The sequence below is a fragment of the Lygodium microphyllum genome, chromosome 24, assembly GCF_053477565.2.
Source record: "Lygodium microphyllum isolate KBCC chromosome 24, Lygodium_microphyllum_v1.1.10, whole genome shotgun sequence".
In the NCBI taxonomy this organism is placed as follows: Eukaryota; Viridiplantae; Streptophyta; class Polypodiopsida; order Schizaeales; family Lygodiaceae; genus Lygodium; species Lygodium microphyllum.
In genome coordinates, this window is record NC_141158.1 from 122,036,253 (window position 1) to 122,061,914 (window position 25,662).

The 25,662-nt window shown below is 41.5% G+C and overlaps 1 protein-coding gene across 3 annotated transcripts in view; it reads right to left on the bottom strand.

The window, feature by feature from the left end:
- The window catches only part of LOC148015596 (tRNA-splicing endonuclease subunit Sen2-1-like), a 62,421-nt gene extending 56,569 nt beyond the window's left edge, over window positions 1-5,852 (bottom strand). Inside the window, exons 1-2 of one of the 3 annotated variants that reach the window (XM_087665299.1) lie at window positions 5,669-5,852; window positions 3,891-4,075 (exon numbers count right to left, since the gene is read on the bottom strand). The gene's annotated coding sequence lies outside the window, so the exon portion shown is untranslated. Of the gene's footprint in view, window positions 1-3,890; window positions 4,080-5,668 lie in introns of all 3 variants that reach the window. The other 2 variants (XM_087665298.1, XM_087665300.1) reach the window with 2 other exon arrangements.
- Between the last annotated feature and the right edge of the window lie 19,810 nt (window positions 5,853-25,662).

Genomic DNA, 25,662 nt, shown 5'->3' on the forward strand with positions numbered 1-25,662 from the left:
TTGGGTTCTCCTTCAACAACTACCCCCCAGCCTACCTTTCTCTGTCTACTACTATTCGGGTTACCTGTCCCTTACCAAAATCAACCTATCTCCAACCATTTGTGTTCTACATTGTCTATAGTAATCTATAATTTCAATTTTTGCATTAGTTTATTCATGTACTGCTGCATTTAATACTTGTATTGCTTGTGTTGCTCGTGTTTTCCTAACAGCAACTGCATTTTTTGCATTAATTGCCTCTCCAAGCTAGGATGATTTTTATTTCAGGTCCTATTAGCTGCAATCTTCATTTTTTGGCTGTGTTTGATCATATTCTGTCCTTCTATATAGCAATCATTTTGTGATCAGTTGTTCTCTTCACTATGTATGAACTCATGCCAAGTGTAGTCTGTGCTATGTTTTGGTTATACTCTCTCTCTCTCTCTCTCTCTCTCTCTCTCTCTCTCTCTCTCTCTCTCTCTCTCTCTCTCTCTCTCTACCCCTCTTCTTTTCTTCACCTTCACGTCTTATCCTCTCCAATGGCGCTTCCATGTTGCTCAATTTATGATAAGCTTTATGGTTCTAATTATCTAACGTAGAGTTCCATCATGACAGCTTGGTTTGAGAAATGCATGTGGTACATGGTTTGAGGAGCTATTGCGCATCCCTAGATTCTATCTCCTCTTCCAAATGATTGGGACTGCAACAACTATGAGGAAGTAGTTCTTACTTGGGATACACATGATATCTATGCTTATTCTATGCTTCTTTGTTGCATTTCTAAAGAGGTCTTTCCGACAATTGCCTCCTACAATATAGCTTTGCAGGTGTGGGACTATACTCTACAAGCTCTCTCCGAAATTTGACAAAGTATCCAACGCTCTACATCCCTAAACATCATGGACACCAATGAATTTTACACATATATCATCCATGCTGCTTGAGCATAAGGCATCTTTGAGGTTACAATAGAGGCTTTGTTTCAATCATGGTCATACATTTTATATTTTCGTTTGCAAACCCTAGCGTATCTTCACACCGATGTGCCAAGGAAGGCCTTCTATATGGAAAAGCCTCATATACTGCTAGCATGGAATGGGCTATTGAAAGTGAACCAAGTAAACACCGCAAAGCCAAAGAAACACGAAGAAGAATGAAGTAAAAAATCATGCTTGATCAAGTATGCTAAATGCTCACAAGACCAGCATTCGCTCACAAGACCGTGATGATCCACACTCCATAAGCACGCTTTTATCCCGTTATAGGGTGACATGGGATGCTACTAGCAAAAGGGGCATGCATGAGGTGTGAAGAAATGATATGCCACAACTCAGATTGTGTCTGAGAGGTAAGAAGAAGAGAAGTAAAAGCTACAGAAAACTTCAATTTGTAAATATCATTCTCCTCATACCCTGAAGAGAGAACCTTCCTCAATCCACGATCAAGGACTCGAACAGCATCACTATCAAACTCCACCAAAGGCCAAGAGAACAAATCTTATGTATTGAAAGTAAATGATAACCTAAACTTGGTACATGCAACACCTCGGAAGTATGGGTACCACCACATCCATCTAGAATCAACTGCATCTCGCCCTGTGCAGCAATGGTTACTAAAGAGCTATCTCCTATGAGAATCTGCCCACGTGGTCGCAAATAGGTAACACCAACAGTAGGAGTCATGTATAGTGAGGCACCACTGACAACGATCCACTCTCGAGCCTGGGGGACCCTCGTCATAGCATCAAAAGTCTTCGGTGTAGAGTCCTCAAAGACCACTAAGTGAAGAAAAGCAGCTGATAAGGGTGCAACCACCGCTCCAGAATCCTTCGGGTCCCTCTTCTTGGTGTCCTTCTTGTCCTTGTCAGGGCAATCCTTCTTCCAATGGCCGGTCTTACCACAAATATGGCATGTTGATTCCTTCTCCTTGTCCTTCTTTGGTTTGTTGTCCTCCTTCTTCTTCTTTTGGTCCTTCCCCTTCTTCTGAGAGGCTTTACCTATCAATGCCTCCGATTTGAAAGCATTCTACCTCTTCAACTGTTCCTCTTGGTCCAAGACCATAGAAACTAACTCTTCCCAACGAAGAGTTGACTCCTGCCCTGAAGCAATGAGAGTGAAATAAGAGGCACCGAATCGTAGCGGCAACTAGGACAGTAAAGTATCGCCATGTCTTCGGAGGAAATCGGCTTCCCCGCATTCTGAATCTGCATCTGAAGTTGTCTCAGCTTGTTGATGTGCTCTCGCATCGAAAAAGACTTGTTCACGGACAGGGTTCGCATCTACAACTCCAAAGAAACCCACTTCATCAGGATTTATCCGATTGTACATCTAATCGAGCTCCAGACATATCTCTCAAGCCACCGTCAAGTACTCAATGTGAGCTATCACAACTATAGTACAAGACAGAAAAAGAAAAGAACAAATCCTCGCATTCAGTTTGTCCCAATAAGACTCGGCCTTGGTCAACTCCGTACGAGCATTTGTAGAGAGTTTGGACTCATCTCTTACCAAGGGCCGTTCAATCTCCTCCGTCATGAGCTCCGCCAAATCGTAAGACTCCAGGATGGCCAACATCATCACACGTCAGATGCAATAATTGTCGCCATCGAGCTTTTGATCTGATGGAAGAGCCGATAACACAAGTACCTTCCAGTCCATGATCGCCTAGAACTCCAAGTCGGTCTCTGTAGACATTTTCACCTGCAATGCCTGCACAAATGCAAAAGCAACCCACTCTAACTGTGAAGAAGAGCACCCTGCTAGGGCTCTTTCCTCCGCTTCCCGAACCTTCTTCAACCGCTGAAGGCGATGAAAAGGTAAAATCTACAATTGAAGGCCGAAAAAACAGCCTTCCTCCTCTTCAAACAGCAGCGAATTCACCAACCGGACTCCTTTCCTACACACCCACACTTGCTTCAGCCTTGTTCTATTGCGCAGCCCTTCCGCTCGCCCTTGAACACTGGAAATGCAGTCTTATGTCGCACTGAAATCTCCTCTTTATGTAGGTTCTTCACTCAGTCAGTCCGTCTTCAATGCTCTGATACCATGTTAGAGTGCAGCGATGCGAAAGTGTGGGACCAAGACTAAGAGAGAGAGTGAACACAGAGAAGAGAGAGAGAGAGACAGTACAACAAGAAGATCTGGTATGCTGAATACAAAGGAATGCAGATATGTACACGGGAACAATGCGTATGTCTACGTATCTCCTCCTCAATGATGTCACCACACAAGCACACCTCGAGGACAGCAATGCCTCATCACGATATGATCTCTTGAGAGTGTACAAGAGACTGGCTATATATAGCCTAAAAACAATGCCCAACATCACGTCGGCTACATTAAATGCAACCGATTGCATTAAAAAATGCCCAAAATTTGTCTGACTACATAGCCTCTGCCACGTGGCATCTGCGACAACATCTCCCATCACACGTGTGACTGCTAACCTGGCAAAAATGATGACGTGGCACCCTCCTGCTGACATGGCACTCAAACTGACATTGACGGATCTGGAACACTCTCAAATGGCTGCCTAGCTAGAAAATACATATGTACACAGCTTAAAGAGGAAAATGTCTATGTCCAAGGAATGATCTCTAACAAAGGCATGATGGAACTTTCCTCCCATGCGCCTCAAAACGCAACTCTTGAGTCTCCGACACAACTAACGCATTTTGAAACATGGATTCCAAGCCATCAAACCTTTTTTTCTTTAACTTCTGTGATTACAAAACACAGGTTCGGCAGGTAACTGGTTCTTGTAGCAAGTCTGCATAAATTCTACCTAGCAAATTTTCAATAGATGGAAGTCTAACAATCACTCTTACTAATTTTGACAACCCTAACATCCTACCATAACACAAAGTTCATAGAAAACCCACATTGTAATGTCCAAAAATAAAAATTATTTACCTTGCTTCCAAGATCCTGAGATATTCCCAAAGCAAGAGCGGTCTTTCATGTGCCTAGAGCACCAACAAGAAGTGGTGCTTGTCCAACCATCTTTTCTTGCCGGATCATATCAACCACCTACCCTGCTGCTTCTCTAGCCTGTTCTTGACCAACAAAACCTGATCCCATACCTTGAGCTGTTCCATCTTCCTAATTGTAAGAAACATCAACCTCTTCAATCATTCAACTTGGATACAACATTTACATGGCTAATAAATTTTTTAAACTGCATGTTACAAAATTGTTAGTTGCTGCTACAGTTACCAATTGATCTCAATTGTGCCTACACAAAGAGATGCCATAAAATTCATCCATATGGCATGTGAAGTAAAGATGTCTGAAGAGAATTACAGTAAAAAAACAGGCTTTCAATAATGCAAGCAACCAATATACATAAGCGCATTACATGTAAACAAAGCATATTGATTGCACAAAGTACCACTGCATGCAAATGACCCAACAGTAAAGTGGTAAGGCTTGACACAAATATAGCAATGGCTAGATTGCAACATCATCTATTAAGGTTGAGAAATTAAACTTATACTAAACAGGTCTAGGAGGTTAGAGTACCACTTCTAGACATACTAAATGCTGCTGGATGACTTATCGAAACCCTCTCACTCGAGTGAAATATGAAAACCAATTTTTGAACCACTTAAGAGCCCAATGCCTTGGTAGACAAGGTATGGGTAGCCAGTCCTTAGAGCTTCAAGACATGAACCATTGAAGAAATAACTTGAAAAGAGCCAACATGCATCAAAGCTGAAGAAATGACTTGCAAGGGCCAACATGCATAAAAACTGAGCCCTCCATCCTATCAACTCATTTGATTGAGCAAAGGGTAAATGAGATTGACTAAAACTATTAAAATATGGAAATTTTTTGAACATAAGTGCACAAGACAACATACCGATGCCACTTCGTACATGCTTGTATCAACCCAAACACCATGTTACTCAAGCCATCCACCACTTATGAACATGTAATTGTCTACATATTGTAGAAAATTTGTATGCAAGACAAACTGGACTAGAAGAATGAGACATACAAGAGTTTGTGAGAACATGTGAAACCAACTAGCATGTCAACACCAAGCATTGGCGAGAAAATGTGGCTAACCAAGTCAATAATCCAAGCACACAAGAATGCAAGATGAACCCAACATTCATTGTGTGGGGAACCTGCCATGTCAATCTGATAGTCAAGCACGCAAGAGTGCAACATGGAACAAAACATGCATGTAATGTCCCTTGCATCAAAAACCTGCCATGTGCTGATCTTTACACGATAACAGTTACAATGGCTTGGGTACATGATTAAAAATCCACAGCAGGACACGACTTGCAGTCTGAGTGTCTGTATATAGTTGAACGTTTATGTCTTTTCTTGCGTGGGAAACCAGCCATGCATAATTCCTATATGATAATATCAGTGTAATGGCTTGGCTCTGTGATCAAAACTCGAAAGCAAGGCTAATAGCATTACAGCTTGCAATCTGAACACTTGTATGCTTGTTTGAACGTTTGTTTCAATGAAACGAAAACAACAGTTTATGTCCTGTGTGAAACCTGCCATGTGCACAATTTCTGCATGATAAGGTTGATATTATGGCTTGGCTCTGCGATCAGAACTCCAAAGCAGGACATAGTAGCATGACAATTTGCAGTCTAAACGTATGTATGCTTGTTGAACGCTTGTTTATAAGGAAACAGAAACAACAACGGGATGGGAGAGGCGACCTTCAAACCAAGGCCTTTGATGTGTGTGTGGGAAGCCACCCGCTGCTTCTTGGTTGTGGACTGCGCAGGGAAGGCAGTTAGGGCTACCGACACTCCGTTACTGTTTGTCCAGTATATCGCAGCAGAAATGCACGGCTTCCTAAACCCCGTCCCTCTCTCACAAGAAGCGGGAAACGTTCGTTGCTGTGCTGTTTTATTTTTTTCGTTATTAGTATTGTTATTGTTATTGTTATTCCTACTGGTAACCTCATTTTCCCTCCTCCTTGAAACTTCAACAACATTCTTACACACTAGTAGAAATTGTTTTAGAGGGGCGTCCCATCATCCCTTCTCGGAAGCATACTACTAGAAATTGTTATAGAGAGGTTTCCCACCATTCCTTGTGAGACTCACAGCAAGCTTTGGTGGGGCCAAAATAGAAAAGATACCAATAATGCATGACTTGCCGTGGAGAGCTTCATAACTTTTGTAAATTGCAAGAGTTTGGAACTTCTGTATATTTGTTTTAGGAACTTGAAGCCTACAAAAGGTAAGTAGCATGTAAGAGGTTATATAAGTTTGCATTTACTCCAGTTGTACCTTTAAGACCCCATGCTTTGGATAGTTGGGAAAGATAACATGCAAAAATATCCTCTATGTTTGAATAGTTTGAGATGTCATTTGAAAGGGGTTAGTGGGAAACCCCTCTCAACACTAGTTCACTACTAAGACATTGTAATGTCCTCAAGTCATTATTATGCCCTTTGGTATTAAGAGCTTGATGTAAATTTTCCAAATGCAATGTAAACAAAATAGGACTGGACTAATGGCACTGTATGTAGAGGAACATGCACATATAGCATTGGATCTTTTCATTGAACTAAAAAGAGTAAATTGAAGGCATTTTAGTCTAAAGTAATAAGATGAGGCCAAATGGAGTCCTTTCAAGCTGTCTATTGATGAAAAAATGACAATTATTGAAGAAGGGCTCCCAAGGGGATGATGAACACCACATAACCTTGAATTGGGTCCAATTATATTGTTGTTCTTTTGTTGTTATATTATTGGTTACTAATATTGTTGTATTGTTGCTATTCAACCACTATATTGTTGTCTCTCATAGGTAGGTCTCAAGCGCTCCTCAAGTATGAAGCTATCAAAGCATTTGAAGGACCAAAACAATGTGATATTGGCACACACATATGTAATTGAAAGAACTTTCTATGCAAGGACACTTTGCATCAAGATGAGGCACCATGAGATACATTTAAATTTGCTTACAATGAAAGCAAGGGGTTGTTAGCATGTTCTTGGATAGATTGTTAGAATGTAGATTTGCTTATAATCAAAGCAAGCATGTTCTTGGATGGATAGAATGCCAACACTCTTTGCTTTCAATGTCATTAGAGTGGGAATGAGAGAGGTGTCTACACAAGTGGGAGGTGGGATAAAATCCCATGTCCCATCTCCTACACCAATTGCCATTGAATACAACAAATATAAGGTTGGATCTAGCACGTTTGATAGTATGGTCTTGGGAAGTGGATATAGTCTTGAGCTACAACAATACAAGGGAAAGCTGTTGGAGAGGTAATCTCATCATCCATAGAGGGATCCTCAAGTGGAAGAGGATCCACAGGCAAGGTGGAATGTGTCCAACTATCTCCTGGATTTCCAAGTACGGGGTGCTCCTCAAAACCCTCCTGAAGCTAGGAACTGTACATCTCAACTCATATAAACATCATGCTTAATGAGACGATTGTTAGTTAAAGTGGCAACATGATTGTTCTTTGGCCTTCTAGCCTTGGGCTTGGCAAAAAAATTTGTTGGATCATATGGGGAGAGTTCCATGGTTGCAAAATAGGAAACAACTTTGAGTTCATGTTGAGACAATGTGAATACTTTGTGGATGCATGTTTGTAGATTACATGGCCACTTGTGAATTCATATTTGTGCATGACTATTCGAGAGACCATGTCTTGGTTTGAATGAGTGATGTCGCTTCCAAGTATTGTGTGGTTGATTGACAACAACACTTGAAAGAGGGAAAAGGGGTTTCCAGACTGAGAAGCCCATGTACATGGTTTGGGGTTGTGAGAAGTAGTTTTGCATCAATGGGTGCTTTAAGAAGCATCTTTCAAGAGCACATATTCTCTTCTTGATAAAAAGAAGAGGAATGCAAAAGGATACATCCATTAAGTGTGTCTTGTGAGTAACATAATGATGTTATTGATATCTTTGTCACAACAATTTTCATCTTCATGACTCCCTTTTTTTTTATAGGTTTATATATTGAAAGGGGGATGATGTATATTGAGAAGGGGAATGATGTGTCAAAATAAAAACGATGAAATAAAACCGGACCTATATGGCCTAGGGTGGGTACTAATAGAGATAATAGGAGCTCCTTCATCTATACTCAGACAGGAAGTTCATCCAACACTCCTTGTGTTTTTCCCAATGCACCACAAGTGGCACACATGTTCGCCAAAGCATTACCAACAAGTACAATATATTTCTCCAACAACTTTGATCTAACAATCTCATCACAAATTTATTCACCCTTATTGAGTGCTTCTACACAAGTATAGGCTTTCAATGCACATGTAAAGGTAGTCTAAATGTGGAAAGTGACCTTCATGTTGCATCTTATCAAAGCATTTTAGAGCTTCATCATCATGGCCATTTTGTTCATATCCTACAATCAGTGCATGTCATGAGAATCTATCCATGAACAATACCTTCGTCGGATACTTGTTATGCTTTTGCAAGAGCACCACATTTAGCATACATAGTTATTAAAGTGCTTGTAGAATAGGGGCTTCTTTCAAGCAAGCGTCGTTTGCAAATGTCCTCATGTAGCCTTGTGCCCTTGAATAGATTGGTTTGCTATGCACAAGCCTTCATAGTCCCGCAACATGAGCAGTCTCCTCTCAAAAGATAGATCCGTTCTCCTCTTGAGGCTCCGCTTCATTCAATTCAAGTATTAACATTGATTTGTTTTTCTAAGCTCTTCAAAAACCTAGTTTGGATTGTACTGGCAATCCAACCACAAGGCCTCAATTGTAACTTTGTGCTAGAAATCTAGAGACCTTTGCACTAGCCTGCGGTTACAATGGGCTGAGAGAAAAAGCCATGTTTCTTTGATAGCTCATAAGATTTCATGTTTTGCAAAGGTTGAATACATCATGATGAGATATATCGGGGCAAACTATCTTACTGTTGTAATTGTCCCGCCACAACGAGGGATCTTTAAAGTACTACGTCCATAATGACTTTGTCTTCACTTTCTTGATATTTGATTGAATGCAAAGGGGAGCTACCGATTGCAAGACCATCTCTCTTACTAAGACTTGTAGAAATGCTACTGGTAAGAATGATTATCTGATTAATGATAATGGTGAATCATGATGATGATGATACCTCCTCTCCTACATCTCTAATTGCTGGAAAGGATAGAGAGAATTTGTCTAGTATTAAGCCGTGAGGTGGCCCTTTGATGGTATAGTATGCATTAACCTAAAATCAAGGACTCCTTTTTTGGAGGTGACTAAGTATTATATTATTATTAATGGTGTTAAAAAAGAATCACTAAGTTACATAAATTGGAAGCCATTTGACTAGCTAACTTAGCTCATTATTGCTAAAGTGATTCTCTTAACAAAGTCCCCTAAGATACCACCAAACTTTTGGCCATATTACAGCCTAGACAACTTGCCCATCTCCTTCTCCTAATAAGAGGAGTTTAACACATGCCTACCATATCTCACATAGTGTAAATCACCTAGTTATGTTAACAACAAAAGTTTGCGGGCTATGATAAAAAAATTTGGGTTGTGAACACTTAATCCCCATTGATTCAATTTGGGAAGAACCTCCCTCCGAATTTGGGGGACATGGAAACTATCCCAGAATAAGTGTGAAGGCATTTCCACTCCTCCACAAACACATAGGCCATCTAAAATGCCTCTGTTCTTTAATTTTTAATGTATAAAAAGAGCACCTAAAATGAGTTTCCAGCCAAATACTCTATCTCTGAGAGGAGCCCTAATGTTCCAAAGATGAACAAGTGCCCCCTCAATCTCAACATCTGACAATTCAATGCCCTAGATTCTGCAAATGTGGCTAAAGTTAGAGTGGCTAAAGTCAGGTCTGCACCTTAATAATAGCTTCCTAACATGAGTGGAAGGCAATGATTGTTGACTGATCTTCTTGCCTTCTATGCAAAGGGGGGGGGGGGGGTCGCGCGGGTGGGGGGGTGTTGCTACACCATTGTACCACTTCTATTTTGACCACTATCCATGATAGTTTACAAGGTTGAGTAAGTTGAGTAACCTCTTGATTGCCCTCCTCCGACACTTCTAATCTACCTTGATCCAGCCAATGCCTAATTTTAAGGACTTCTTCTTTTTCAAGATCCACAACTCTTAACTCATAAAGTGGGCCACTTTACTCAAGATAGTAAGCCACTTAACTTGAGTAAAGTGTGGCTAAATTTTTGGAGCCATGCACCACCTTGCCACGCAGCATTTTACTAGCATATGCCCTAAAGGGCAATGCTAATAAAATTGCAAGGAGAGGGAACAACTATGGATTATTTGCCTCACCTAACAAAAGCACATGTGTTGCCTATAATCCTCAAACTTGGAAGTTGTTTGGATTTTAATGCGAACATAAGGTAAATTCATATTGATAAAAAGCTATGATAGAATCCACCCCCCCTCCCCCATGCTAGTTGTAAATATTTGTCTCATGAGAATATATATGCCTTTAAGTATTGATTCTTTTAAACTCATGTGGTATATTACAAGTTTTATAAGGTGACCCCCCCAAGCAGCCATCATAAGAGAAGCATCATGGAAAGCAAGACATGGCAAGGCAATCGGTGGGATGCTAGGTAAGTCCTCTCCGCACCAAGGACAGGAGTAGTCCAATGAAAGGATTGTGAGAAGGAGAGCAAAAAGCACAATCTGGCCAAGGGAGGGCTAAGAAGTCAAACAAGGGGACTCCGCAGAAGAAGGCCCAAGGGGAGAGGGGGAAGAAGGAGAAGATCGACCTACACAGAGCACAAATGAGTCCAAAAGCACAAAAAAACAATGAAAGAAAGAAGAACAAGACGATGACAACCTCTTAGTTAGAGTGAACTTGTCAAATGGCCATCAATCAAAGAGCGATCAAGGAGCTAAAAGCGAATCTTGAGGCCAATGGAGGACAAGACAAAGATGGCAAGCAAAACTCGTGGTGGAAACACACTGTCTCATCAACTTTACGATGCAATTTTGATGAGTTGGTAGCGTTGTATAAGGATCTGCAAAAAGAAAATGAAAAAATTTTGAGCTACCACAGAGTAGCTAGCGGTAGTAGAAGAAGGGAGAAGCTAACGACAGCTAAAGCACACAACAAATCTAGAACAAAGGATGGCCTTGGAGCTTGAAGGACAACGGTACTAAAAAGGAGAGATTGAAGAACATGAGAAACGGCTAAGGACGTTAGCCTGCAGACACAACGAAAGCTTGCAAGACATGAGGAAAAAAGCAAATGATTGGGTAAATAGAAGCGAAAAAAGAGTGAGCCCCTTAGCACACCGACTAGCCCTTGCAGAAGGCGACAAAGTGCTAGCAAGAAATAGGGCAGAGGCTGAACATGTGACCTTGGACAGCCAACAGCACGTGCCTTCCTCCGCACTCTCTTAAACGCCACACAATCTAAGGAAGAGGAGGTCGTTGAGTCCTTAAAGAAAATGCTAAAGATCACCCGTAAGGCTTTAAGGCATGGGCTACACGTTCAAACACAAATTGCAGGGCCCACAAAAGCAGAGCCACCGCATCATAGGATAGAAGAAAGGCGAGGGCCAACCAAAGACGTAGAACCATGTTTTGAAAGGGGGGCATCAAGCAACAACTCTTTAGAGGGAGGTTTTTATGACAAGGATGCCCCCACCACTCTTGTTGATCTCCAATGTTGGCCAAGATATCTATTCTATGGCTGGATCAATGTGATTAAAAAAAAAAGCACGAAGGTCACAGTCACTACACCTAGGGGTTCTCAAGTTAGCAACATCCGATGGCTTCAATAGGCCATCTCCGTTTCTAACCCCTACCCCATTTTAATTCCCCACATCACACTTAGAGCACTTCAAGGGCATGACATACCTAGGGAGGTCACACTCACCTATGGTTCGGACCTGTCACCCTAAGTTACACATACATAACCTCCCTTATGCACAAAATGGGTCCTCGAGTGTGGGACACCATCCAAGTTTGCGTGTGGTCAAACCCAACTCCCAGTTTCAATAGCACAAGTACAATGCACCACATTGTAAGATAGACACTCCCCCTAGGTAGTGCACTTACTTCTCTCAACCAACAACAATCCACATAAAGGCCCCATCACCAACTAGCAACCACCCTTCCAAGAGCCAAGCCCTCATCAGTAAAGATCCGTAAGTGCCATGGGACTAGCACTCCTCTAAGAGGGGGATAATGTGAACCCCAACTCGAGATGGAAGAAAAATAAGTAAAATACAAATGCAATGGAAGAAGTAGTACAGAGAACAAACAAGGTTTCAAAGGCCAAAAGTGCATTTTAAATACAAGGTGCCCTAAAAACAATTGTAAAAGAGTGCCAGGCTCCCTCCTATGCAAAATGTAAAAGGTAGGAACGCATAGGCTAAAGAATAGGGCAAGCAGAATGGAAATGGAAAAGAGAACATTGCCACAATAGGTGGCTAGTCATGTAAAAAAGGGATGGATGCCCAAGGGATTTTAGGGCATGGATATAAACTCCAAATAGTGAATGAGAGCTCATTCTTTGGTATGTGGCAAAGTGGACTCTTCTTCTTCTCTCCTTCTATTCTCTTGCTTGCTTGCTTGTGAGTGCTTGAGGGAGGGAGTGAGTGTGTGAGGGTGAGGGATCTTGGAGGTGAAGCCCTCCATCATCTCATCTCTTCTTCTTCTCTTCTCTTCTCTTCTCTCATCTTGCGAATGGCTATGGAGAAAGAGGCTTGAGGATGCTTGAGATTGCATCACAAATTGTGGAGCTATTGGAGTGCTTGAGAGAGGAAGCAACTCAATCGGGCATCAAGATAAGCTCAATATACTCCTAGAGAGGGATAGCACGTCAGCTATGTGAGAGGTAGCCATTAGTGCTTGCTTGAAGGAATAAGCAGTCCATGGGTCTTGGCGGTTGAGCGAGAGCTCCCTTTACAGCAACATAACAATTGTCTACATTAGTTCATACCCATTCCATTAGTCCTTGAATACTCCTTGGAGAACTAGCATTCATTATTAATAATCATGGCATTTGTATTGATTATGTGGTATTGGTTTTGAGTTTTCATAGTTTAGTTCTTTTACTATAATATAGGATAGATTGTTGTAATACCTCTAGGACAATCTATTTCTTAGAGTTTTGGAGCTCTTATTGATGTCTCTTGGTGCTCATTGGATATTGAACCTTTGATACTCACTTGGACATGTCTCGATCTACTTGATGGGAAGTTTTGAGTTTATTTTGTCTCACTTTTAGAGGTTAGTTTTGAAAGGTGAGAAGGATCAAAGCTTGCACATGAGAGCTATGGCGAGAAAGAGCAAGAGAGAGAGAGAGACTCACAATGTGGGAACTCCAAAAGTCAGACCAACCTTCCCTTTATTCATTCGTCACTAAAAAAATAAACAACAAAGTGATGGTGATAGGCGCCCACCGCCTACAGTGTGCAGGCGTGGGTACTATCAGTGTAGTAATATACTTGTGGCTAGGCGAAGGCGTCTTTACCCCCAACAACCTCCCACTTAAAGGCTAATCTACCCCAGTGAGGAGTGAAAAAGAAAAAGAAAAGACAGTACAACATGTACACATGTACAATAGGATTAGGAAAGATGTCATCTCATCCCACACCCATCGATCTCCTGAGGAAGGCAATGTGCTCCGTAGAGAGGCTTTTGGTAAGCAGATCTACAGGATTCGGGTTAGTCAAGATCTTGACAAGGTCAATAGACTTGTCCTCAATGACCTCACGTATGAAGTGATAACTCACCTCAATGTGTTTCGTATTCGCATGGAAGACCAAATTCTTGGCTAACTGAATAGCACTCATAAAATCCGAATGCAGTGTAGGGATAACATTAATACCAAGATCATGAACCAAATGGCCTTGGTGGTGGAAAGAGTCATATACTTTTGCACCCTAGACATCCAAGAGACATCACCTCTAGTGTAGGTGAACACATAGCCAGAAGTAGACTTCCTACTATCTGCATGTCCTACATAATTAGAGTCAACATACCCCACAACTCCTGTATCCTGGCTGCCATAGCATATGCATATATCTGTAGTGCCCTTCAGGTACCTCATGATACCCTTCATGGCATCCCAATGCTTCTTGCCAGGTTTAGCCATATAGTGTGCCACAACACCAATTGCAAAGGCAATATCTGGACAAGTGGCTGTTATGGCATACATAAGACTGCCCACTACGGATGCATTGGGAATCTTGGCCATCTCGGCCCTCTGTAGACAATCGGCCTATGATACATTGACATAAGAAGGCAATGGACAGCCAATAGGCTTCACGTCTTGCATGCAAAAGCGCTCAAGGACTTTATGAATGTACTCCCTCTGGGATAAGTAGAGGAGTCCTTGATGCTTGTCGCGTCTAATGCGCATACCAAGTATGTGAGAGGCATGTCCCAGATCCTTCATCTCAAAGCTCTTCTTGAGCTAAGCCTTAAGAGTATCTAGCTCATCATGAGCTTTCCCTACTAATAGCATGTCCTCCACATAGAGTACCAAAATAAGCAAAGAACCATCATGGGCTTTCTTCTTGTACAAGCACGGATCCGTAGCATTACGACTGTAGCCCTGTGACTATGTAAAGGCATCAAACTTATGATACCATTCCCTAGGTGCCTGCTTCAAGCCATAAAGACTTTTCTTCAACTTACACACTAGGTGCTCCCTAGCAGACTCTATAAAGCCCTTAGGTTGCTTCATGTAAATCTCATCATGTAAGTCTCCATGTAAGAAAGCCGTCTTGACATCCATTTGATACAAGTCCAAACAAGTTGTGCAACCAAAGCCAATACTAAAAGCGCAGGGTGGTCATCTTAACCACAGGAGAGAAGACCTCATCAAAGCCAACACCATGCTCCTGCTTAAAACCTTTGCTACCAATCTAGCCTTGTATGCTAGCATGGGGTATCTAGGGGTACTTTTCAACTTGTACACCCACTTGCATGGCAGAGCCTTCTTGCTAGCAAGCAAGGAAACCAAATCCCAAGTTATATTCTTATGTAAGGAGTCTATCTCAGACTACATAGCCCTCTCCCAAGAGTGACTATCACCCTTGCACATAGCCTCATCATAGATGAGAAGCTCTCCTGCATCTGTAACCAAGATATAGTGCATAGAGGGCTCAAATCTGTCAATTGGGCATCTATCTCTAGTAGAACGCCACACTGTAGGCTCTGTTGCCTACCCAACATTCTTTCCAACACCTTGGTCATGAGCATCTGCTGCTGCAGGCTGTCCAGCTGATTATACGAGAGCTCGTGGCTCCTCTTGAAATATAATACTCTGTATCTCCATGACTCTCTCAAGCTGCCTATGCATCTTGTCACCATGGAAGACTACATCATGGCTACGGAAGACTTTTCGCGTATCCTGCGGATCCCATAGATGGTAACCCATCTCTCCTACATCTCCATAACCAAGAAATATGCATTTAACACTCTTAGGATCCAGCTTGTTATGCTTGTCCTTGGGCACATGGCAGAATGCCTCACATCCAGAGATACATTAATGTGCATAAGAGGGAGGCTTTCTTGTCCATACCTCCTTTGCAACCTGAAAATCAATGGCACTACAAGGTGACCTATTAATGATATGCTCGGCAGCCATAATTGCCTCAGCCCAAAAGTGTTGGGCTACCTACATGGCTAAGCATACTATGAACCCTTTCATGGATAGTCCTATTCATCTGCTCAGCTATACCATTCTGGGGAGGATGTAAGGGGAAGTCAACTGACTCTTAATATCCCTCTCATCACATAACTGCTCAAAAGCACGTAATACATATTCACCCCTATTATCTATCCTAAGGCATTTCAACCTATGCCCGAACTGGTCTTCTGCCAAAGCAAGCCATCTCTGAAAAACTGCCAAGACATCAGACTTCTGCCTTATGGGATAAGCCCACACCTTATGTGAAAAATCATCTATAAAGGTAACAAAATACTTCGCACCACCCATAGACTGACAGGGAATGGGTCCATAGACATCAGAATGAACCAAAGCTAAGGGCTCACTCATGCGTGACATACTAGACTTCTTATGTGTAGACCTAGTCTGCCTGCCATAAAGACGATGATCATAAGAATCAAAGTGAGAATTGTCAAGAGGTGGTAAGTACTGCAAACCAAAAATTATTTTCATTCCCTCAATGGATATGTGCCCAAACAAGCATGCCAAAGAGATACATGAGGTAAAGACCCCATAGACAAAGCATGATTAACTGTACATCCAGAAACAACTAAGGGGTAAAGGCTACTAGCCTTAACACTCTCACAAGCACAAGCCTACTAGCAGTAAATTTCCATGCAGAGTCTCCAAAGGATATATGATATCCTGTGTCATCAAGCTATCCAGCAAACATGAGACTGCATGTCAATGTAGGTAAATGATGTACATTATGCATAACAAAACTACTCCTAGAAGGAAACTGCAACCTAACCTCACCAATGCCGACAATCTCAAAAGACCTATCATCACCCAAGCACATAGAACTTGAAACACAACTGTATGAATGGGACCACTCTCAACAAGGTGTTACATAAAAGAATGCACTTGAGTCCGAGAGCCAACACTGTGCATACATAGAGTGTATCTCTATCATCTGCGAAGCACTAGATGAAGCTTCTGTAAGGATATAATCCCCATCACTATCCTCAGGCTGCATAACATTGATCTCTTCAATTTTAACACTTGACTTAGCATGTACTATGCTACAATCAGACGACTTTTCCTACACTTTCTCTTTTCCCTTGTCTTTGTGCCTTTCATTGCACAATTCATGACACTATGGCCTTATGTAGCATTTCTTCCCATAATGATGACAAGTCAGATTTGCATTTCTCCAACGAGACTTATTGCGTGACTTGGACCGATATTTCTGCAAATCCCATCCACAACCATCACCATGGTCATGTAATATTTCTGCAACGAAATATTAACGACTCTAAACCTCGCGCAAAAGCAGTTCAAAGAAACCTCCCGCAACAGAAATACCTTGGACTAAGTGCTTCCTCCGTGTGCATCAACAAACACCAGCCCCAAGTCATGTATAGGAAGCCGTGGCTTGAAATTGCAAGCCCACGCGGGAACACCCCTTCATGGGACAAAAAGATAATGAATTAAGTGCAAATTCTTTTATTAAACCCCCTCCCCTTTAGTCGTTGCATGGTGGGGAGAGAGAGTATGAGTAATGTCATGGAGGGGCATGGGGGAGGGAGGCATGCTGCCCGCCACTTGTGTGGCTATCTTCTACCTATATGAACCCCCCTCCCAAGCTTGAGGGGAGGGAGGAGGATCGTGCTATCGTGTTGCCCACCGTGAAGGAGACTACCGCCATCAGTCCACTGCCACCGTAGGATGCTGCACCCTACCATCTACATCTTCAGCATCATCATCACCACCATCATCATCATCATCACCGTCATCTTCACCTCCATCATCATCATCATCTCCACCCAATCATTTTTTTTGCACGTCATCTGCATGTATACAGAGGCTTGGAAGCTTCTATTGAAACTTTCATAGGCCTTGTTCACCCGTGCCTTCCATGGTTTTTTCAAAACTGTGACTGCAAGGCCCCATTTCCTATGCAGAAGAGGAGAATCTCGGGTAGAGTGACTTCAAAACGCGTAAGAAAGCCAAGGGGAAGTTCGCTGAGTCAAAAGCTACTGCGTCAATGGCTCCAAAGCAAAAGTCGAGAGGAGCATATGCAGGAGCTTCCAACCGGAGTACGAGAGTGGACAACGCCTCGACTTTGAATACCCAAGTTTCGATAATATTCCCACATGAAAGGATGCATTAAGCATGTCTTTAATTCTCGTAGGGAAATTTAAATGCATTGGGAAATTTATATACTCATTCGATCTACAAAATTAAGTTGCATGTCAAGCATTTACAATTGCTTGCACTTCCGTGGTTAGGGGTAGTTGAAATTCTGAATGTATGGTGCATAAGTAAAAAGATGGAATTGTGCAAAGGCATCTTTGTTGCATTGCGCAAAGGATAGGGCATAAACACATAATGCACTTACATAGTAATTTCCTAGTTGTGACTCATGTATAAGATAATCATAGACGGCCATTAAATGATGTCCGAATAGTTGCAATGCATGGAAAGGATTTATGTACTTTGTAAATCGCATGCGATGATAATTACATTCTTGGTTGGGTTAAGTGCTAAAGGAAGGATTAAGTCAATGAAGGACTCATGGCATTCGCTCATGCATGGAGTTATTTTATCAAAGTTTGAATGCATCCTCATTAAAAATATTAAAGCTTTGATTTTGTTGCATCAACATAGGTTTTATAAGAGTTAGCTCTGATTGTCAATCATTAAAGTAAAGGGCAAGGAGAAGAAAGATCTCTATAGATCCTTAAGTTGCATAAAGGCAAAAAGGTCTATGGTCGCGAAATTGCATGGAATGATGCATCTCACCTATCTTGCAGTTACTTACATCTTTTAGGGGAAAGTACTTGCAAATTTAGAAGAAAGTATTTGCATCTTTAAAAGGAAAGATCATCTTAAATCGTGGGTTGGTTAGATCAACCAAGTAATTCGCGTATAATTGAATAGCTTACATGAGAATCATAAAGGTATGATTAGTTAGTATATGACGATCACCTCAATGTGCTAGGTAGAATTAAGCTATGATAAAATTCTGCCTAGTATCACACTTGGGTTACCGACTTAATACTTCCGATCTTAAAGGTCCTACCCATAGTGACGAAGTGTTAGGATTATTTAAACACCGTGCAAGAACGATCTAGGGTTCTCACCCTAAGGATCAATTGACCAAATACTAGACTTCTGTATGAATTTAGGAACCTTAGAGCCAAAGCGTTATCGGCCTAGTAGGGTTAGGGTTGGATTGGGTCAAGAAGACTCCCAAGCCCTTATCTTGATCAATGGTATTCTCAATCAAGAAAGACCGTACGAAGAAAGATATACTTCCATAAGTCAGATACTGACACCTATCTCGTGCTACAAGCTACAACACCGTACGATCTTGCGTCTAAATCACAAAATAGTATTGCTACTCCTTAGACCAAGTTTGGTGAGTTCTAATCGCAAGTCAAATTTCCTAAGAATTGAGAAGTCGTCTTGCTTCAACACTCTTCTTTGAAGACTAATTTGTCAAGCCAAGGTAAAAATGAATTGCCTAGTAAGCAATTAAATGAGGACAACGAGGTTGTCCAGGATTTATTGACCATAATATATGGAAACCTAAAGTAGTGATAATTTGGGTTAACAGGGTATAAACCCTAACCCAAGGAAAAGGGGTAAACAAGCAAACTCAGCTTATGAAACCCTTGGGATATTGCCAAGTCATGATTGATCCAGGATCGAATGCTGGAAGCATTCGGGGAGAAGGAATCACACCTTAACAGTTAGCTGTATAAATGACCACTGGAATGTTCGTGATTGTACACTTAGGAGCATTGTTTGTACTTCTTTGCTCAAGGAATTAATGCCCGAAAAATAACTAATGCTTCAGGTTAAAAGCGTAGAGGGAGAGGCAGTATCAGTTACCTCCCGACTGTCTGCCTGACCCTATCCAAGGGGGTTGTTAGCTGCACCGAGTACGTGGACCGAACTCGCCGCGAGAGGTCTCTCCGTGGGTGCTACTTGGAGCAGGTGGACGCTTGGGTGCCATGGGAGGCTTTGGCCGTAAGTTCCTTACCTTCGGATCCTACAGAAGAGGTAGACGTGACTCGAGATGGGATCTCGAGACCAGCATACTAGTCAACGAGTAGAACTTGGAATAGCGATCCCTGAGGATTGCTGGAATAGCCTTCGGGTAGGATTATTTGATGTATTCCAAAGACTGATAAATAAAGATCAAATGTTAAAAAGGAACTTGCTTGACATTGTTTTTCTATGTCCGTGCCTAAGTTACGTGAAGGAACCAGTGTGTAATTGGTTAATTAAGGAAGTTGTTTTTGCTTGTTAGACTAAATGTGGTAGGTAATTAGATAACTAAAGCAATCCAAGGAAAGTGTGGTGGATGTGACCCTGGGTCCGTCCTACGGAAGGGTGGTTCCGGTTGGTCAATAACTTTTCTCAAAGGATTTGATAGCGAGGTAACAATGACCTCGAATCATTAGAGTTAGAGTCCCGATTTATGTTGTTTTAGGGGAACGGAACGGGACTATGCCTTATGGGCAGAGAGGTCGAGCTTCGCATCCCCCTGTTCCCATTCTCTTTGAACTAAGTACAGTATAAATCCACTTCGACCCTGATGTTTCTGTGCAAAGTAGTTCGTCTGGGGCTCGATGCTAGTTACCTCCTAGGAACTTGACCATTAGGAAAACCCTCATTTAGGCCGATCCTAAGTGGGAACGGCTAGAATGCTTCCACTTCATGGTAGACTCGGGAAGACCTGGATTGCAAACCTCATGACATTCCTTGGGAGTACCGGGCGGTGCTTTCTGGACTCTCTTCCCAATGGGCTGCTAAGACGTGTCCCACAAGCGGACAGGGGGACACGTTACAATTGGTATCAGAGAGAACCAACGGGATCTAATATTTACAAGAAAACTTAATGAGGGGAAGTAGAGCAATATTGCCGTTAATAACATTACCTTACTTACCTATGGATGCTCGTCTGTAGAGTCACGAAGCATGGAACAAATTCTTGGTGTTCCAGGTTATGTTTATGTCTGCAATGCGTGCCTCGGATTATCGACGGAGACTAGGTGTGTTGAATATCCTAGAGCGCATCTACAATCCTTCGCCCCTGTACGTGGAACGGAGATGGACAGGAGAATCAGGAATTTATTACATAGCTACCCACCGACTTGCGTACCTTCGAACTAAATTGAAGAGAATCAAGTGGATGGAGGATTTAAAGATCGTGAAGCTATTCATCTTTGTCGAGGCTCACGCAAACACAACCTTACATGTCGGCGATCAAAAGGTCAAGCAGAACAAGTATGTGTACGAGGAAGTGACTCGAATAATCCATGCCGACAGAATCAAGGTGTTGGGACGTTATGAGAAGAATGGGTATCAAAGGAAGGGATACCCCAAGCTTCCTATGACCTATCGATTCCTGAAAATCCATGACCCCTCTCCATATTATTACTCAGTTCCCATAGCCGAATGTAACACAATCCTGTTTTCCCCAAATTGATGTGCCAATCAACTTGTTCTACCTTCTCAAAATAAATGTACTCGAAAGGGCTATGCCCACATGAATGAAATAGACTTTTTATCACAGTCTATCATGGATGTAAGTATTGGTAAAGGAGTTAAGTGATTAGGTCACTTGACTAAAAGCTGAACTGGGCATGTTAATGTAATGTGAGAAACACTTAGCAAGTTTTTAACGTAAGGAATTTTATCGCCCAGGCGCAACCTCAAGTGCAGATTCCTAGTCCGACCCCTGCACCAAGTACAACCGTAATTCAGGAGAAGAAGTTTCTTCTCAAACAAATCAAGCCACCAGAATTTGATGGTAAGGGAAGGACCGTCCAAACTGATGCCAAGATCTGGATTGAATCCATGGAGGATTATTTCGAAGTAGCAGGTACTGCACCCGCTAACCAAGCTATGCTCGCCAAACTAAAGCTTACCGGTGAAGCAAGGCTTTGGTGGAAACAATGGTGCAGAGACCAAGGGATCTCAGAAGGGTCAATTACCTAGGAGAAGCTTAAAAGAGCTGTGCGAGGGAGATATCTACCACCTACCTACCTCACACAGAAGATGAACAAATTCTATGAATTAAAGCAGCTCGGACTATCCCTTGATGCATACTATTCAAAGTTCGTCTCTCTCTTAAAGTGCACGCCACAAATGGATATGACACAACATGTGTCAAAGTTTTGTGCTGGATTAAACCCACCCATAAACACTCGCTTGGAGTCAATGCGTCCAACGAATCTGCAAGATGCACTCATTCGAGCTGCACCAATAATACAGAAGGTGCAGACCAAGCCAATAAATAACAGGACTTGGTCTTACAAGGACCAGAACAAGGGAGTATATAGGTCCCAGGCTAAGAGAGCGCAAGGCCAAAATAAGGCTCAAAGGAGAAAACTAGGACCAACACTGTCAACAATTTCGTTCCTACCCAAGGTAATGGCCGCAATCTCCGTTTGCTTCCATTGCAATGAGCCTAGTCACTTTAAAAGACAATGTACCAAGCTTAGCAGAGGACAACCTCTCTTTCTCTCTTTCCCTATTAGGTTTAATGATATTTCTCTTTTTATCACTCCTCTCTCTCTCTCTCATTTCCTTTTCTCTCTCCTCTCCCTCTCTCATTTCCTCTCCCTCTCCCTCCCTCTTGATAACAAATATTTTGATTCTTGTAAACATTTTCTTTATAGCATGAAAACATGTAGTTCTCATAAAAAGTGCATTTTGATGTTTGTGGTCCCATATAACCTATCAATCATTGGGTGACTGGAAGCACTTTGTTACCTTCATTGATGATTATTTGTATAAGGTCTGGGCATATCCTATTAAGCAAAAATGTATTGGGAATTTGGATAATCCATTCTCTAATATATCCATGCTATCATTGATCCAATAGGGGGGTTAGGTTAGCCTTGAAAAGCTAAGCCTTTAAAATTTCCAATGGTGCAAATGCAAGTCATCCATGCCTATATTACTTGACAAAAAGGGTAGAAGGAAAGGACACAAAGAAGAACTGGCAAAGGATGACAAGTGTTGCACCAACACATGATAAAGAAGATCCCACTTCGAAGCTCATCTTTAATATTCGATAGGATCATCTTTATATTTGTTCATTGCATGCTTTTGTCAAAATCATGGAGAAATTTGTGTATGGGTATATTTTCTTTGCTTATAGAATGTAAATAAAGAAGCCATTGTAATGTGTAGGAACGTGGATACCAATGCTAAACCACTAGTGCCGAGCATCAAGGGGATGTTCCCAAGTGCCAAATGAAGTGTTTTCAAGCTGCCAATGAGTGTCGAGGGAGAGCTAAAGTAAAAAATAAAATTTTGTAGGTCTTAAGCTAGTGCAAACATGGCTGATGTTGTCAAGTATGCTGTTGGTCCACGTGGCATTAATGGGGTGGAAGGAGGGCTCAAGTAGTGCCTAAAGAAGGCCTACACAAAGCCTTGTCAAGCCTAGTCAGCAATATATGAAATGGGGGAGCTCCAATGGTTGGAGCTATGGCTGCCCCTTCCTACTATACCCTCCAAACTGAAATAAACACTCAAAAAGAATGCTTCAATACCTCTGAAGGAATGCCTTGAGGATGCCCAAATGGTTTGGGTAGGTGCTTAAGAAGCCAGGGAGTGACTGGAGCTCGAAGGAGTTGGATATGGCTACCAAGAGTGAGAATTAATGGTGTAGTGATTCGAATGAATGTTGAAGAAGTCATGGACCAAGCTTGAATGCTCAAGCAACCATGCTCTGATACTAGTTAAAAGGCAAGAAGGATCGAAGCTTGCACATGAGAGCTATGGTGGGAGAGCAAGAGCAAGAGAGAGAGAGACTCACAATGTGGGAACTGCACCCATCGCCTGCAATCTGTAAGCGCAGGTTTTGTTAGTGTAGTAATACACAAGCGGCTAGGCAGAGGCACCTTTACCCCCAACAATTTCACTGCTATTATAATAGGACAATGAGCTCTTGTCTTAGAGAAACTATATGCCTATTACTCTTGGAGGTTATTCGGGCATACCATTGGATGCATTGATGTATCACATCAATGCTTCACATTGAGATGCACATGGATATGCTTATGGCAATCAACCTTGAGATTAGTTACATGTCTTTGAGCATTGGCCTTATGCTTTGGATGCTTCAATGATTTGACTTATGAGCTTAAAGAAGGTATTGTGTCTTATGCTCTCGAGTGTATGTCAAATGTATCTTGGATGTTTGGATACTATACACATTATGTATTCTTTTTCCCATCTAGCATTCACTCTTTGTTCCAATGTGAGCTTTAATAGCATTCGGATGTTACATAGAGCTTTGGATATTTGTTGTTGAGCTTGAGCTTGTTTTAGTGACACCATGGGACTCAGTTGAGTTATGTATATACTCTATGGATGCTCTTTGACCATGGCTATTGCCTAATGGGCTAATTTGATCTTTGCATTGAGCTCAACACATACTACTATCAAGTTGTTGTTAGTGATGTATACACCTCATTTGGTTATGTATTGAGCTTTCATTCCACTTGCTCAATTAGTCATACATCCGATAGTTCTCTTTTGTTATCTTGAGGCCTACTATATGCAGGACAAATATGCCTATTGGATGTATTTCTCTTTGATACATTGTGTTTTACTAATTACACCTCATTTGGCTACGTATTGAGCCTTGTTCCACTTGCTCAATTAGTCTTATATTTGGCAATTCTCTTTCATTATCTTGAGGCCTACTATATGCATGATAGTTATGTCTATTGGATACATCTCTCTTTGATACATTGTGTTTGATAGTTCTTGGTACTAGTTACATGCTCAGTCACTACTAATTGCAAGATGTACTTGGCATTTTAACTTCATATTTTTTCAATTGATTGCTCACACTTGGCTTTTGATTTATTGTTGTCATTACTTTTAGCATGTTGTAATTGCAGGTTTATGCATCCTCTATGAGGGTAAATGCTTTGACTTGACCATCATTTACTAGAAGTTAGTGGACAACCCTACTCTTTGGTGATTCCATCTATTTAGACATTGTATTGGTCTCATTTTGGCCTATTTTGCTGTCACTTACAACAATCTATTTGTATTGGATTGTGTTTTCATTTATTGCATTGTGGCTAGTGGAACAAATGGCATTGCTATCTTTAGCATTAACAAACTAGATGGCACTAATTACAGCTATTGGAAGGCATAAATATGGCAAGTTTTGGTCCAAAAATTATCGATTAAGCCATTTAGACATGAGAGTGACAAGCCCAAGCACTTTGACATGGAGGATTGGGCTAAATTAGATGAGCTATATAAATCTGCAATCATTTTGTCACTCTTTAAGCAAGTATTTTATAATGTTGTCTCTAAAGGGTAGACCACCTATAGCAGTTATGGGACAAGACTCGTAATGTCTATGATAAGCAAAGCCCTGCTTCTCAAATGTATTGGCTAAAGCAACTCATGGGCCTTCATATAAAGGAGGAGACTTTAATATCCACACACTTGAATGAATTTTATTCTATTTTTAAACCACTTTTCTTTGTAGGGGATCAACTATAAGGACAATCTTTTGCCATTGTTCTTGGTGGTTACATTACCTAAGTCATGGAATACTTTTCATACTACTATGTGTGTAAATATGCTTGCTAATGGGCTAAAATTGCATGATATAGAGGGTGCATTATTGAACAAAGAAGTTAATAGAAAGAATATTGATGCTTCCTATAACTCTCATACTTTGACAATTAAAGGCATTAATAGTAAGAGCAATAATGACCGCCATGGGAGAGAATCCCAAAAGTCTCAGTCTCAATGACATGGACAGTCTCACAGTAAGTCCCATGACCATAACTTTACATTGACTTGTGATTATTATGGAAAACAATGTCATATTAGGCCATAGTGCATCAAAATCGTGATGGCAAGCACAAGAAAAAGGGAAAGAACAAAGTGTAAGAAAAGAATGATGATCACAAAATTGTCTATAGCAAGTCTACTATCAAGATTGAAGAGATTAATGTTGTGCAAAGTGATTCTAATGATAATTACATACTTTCAGCTTATTCTCTTGACGTTTTGCCATTGAGACGGATGCCTCGTTC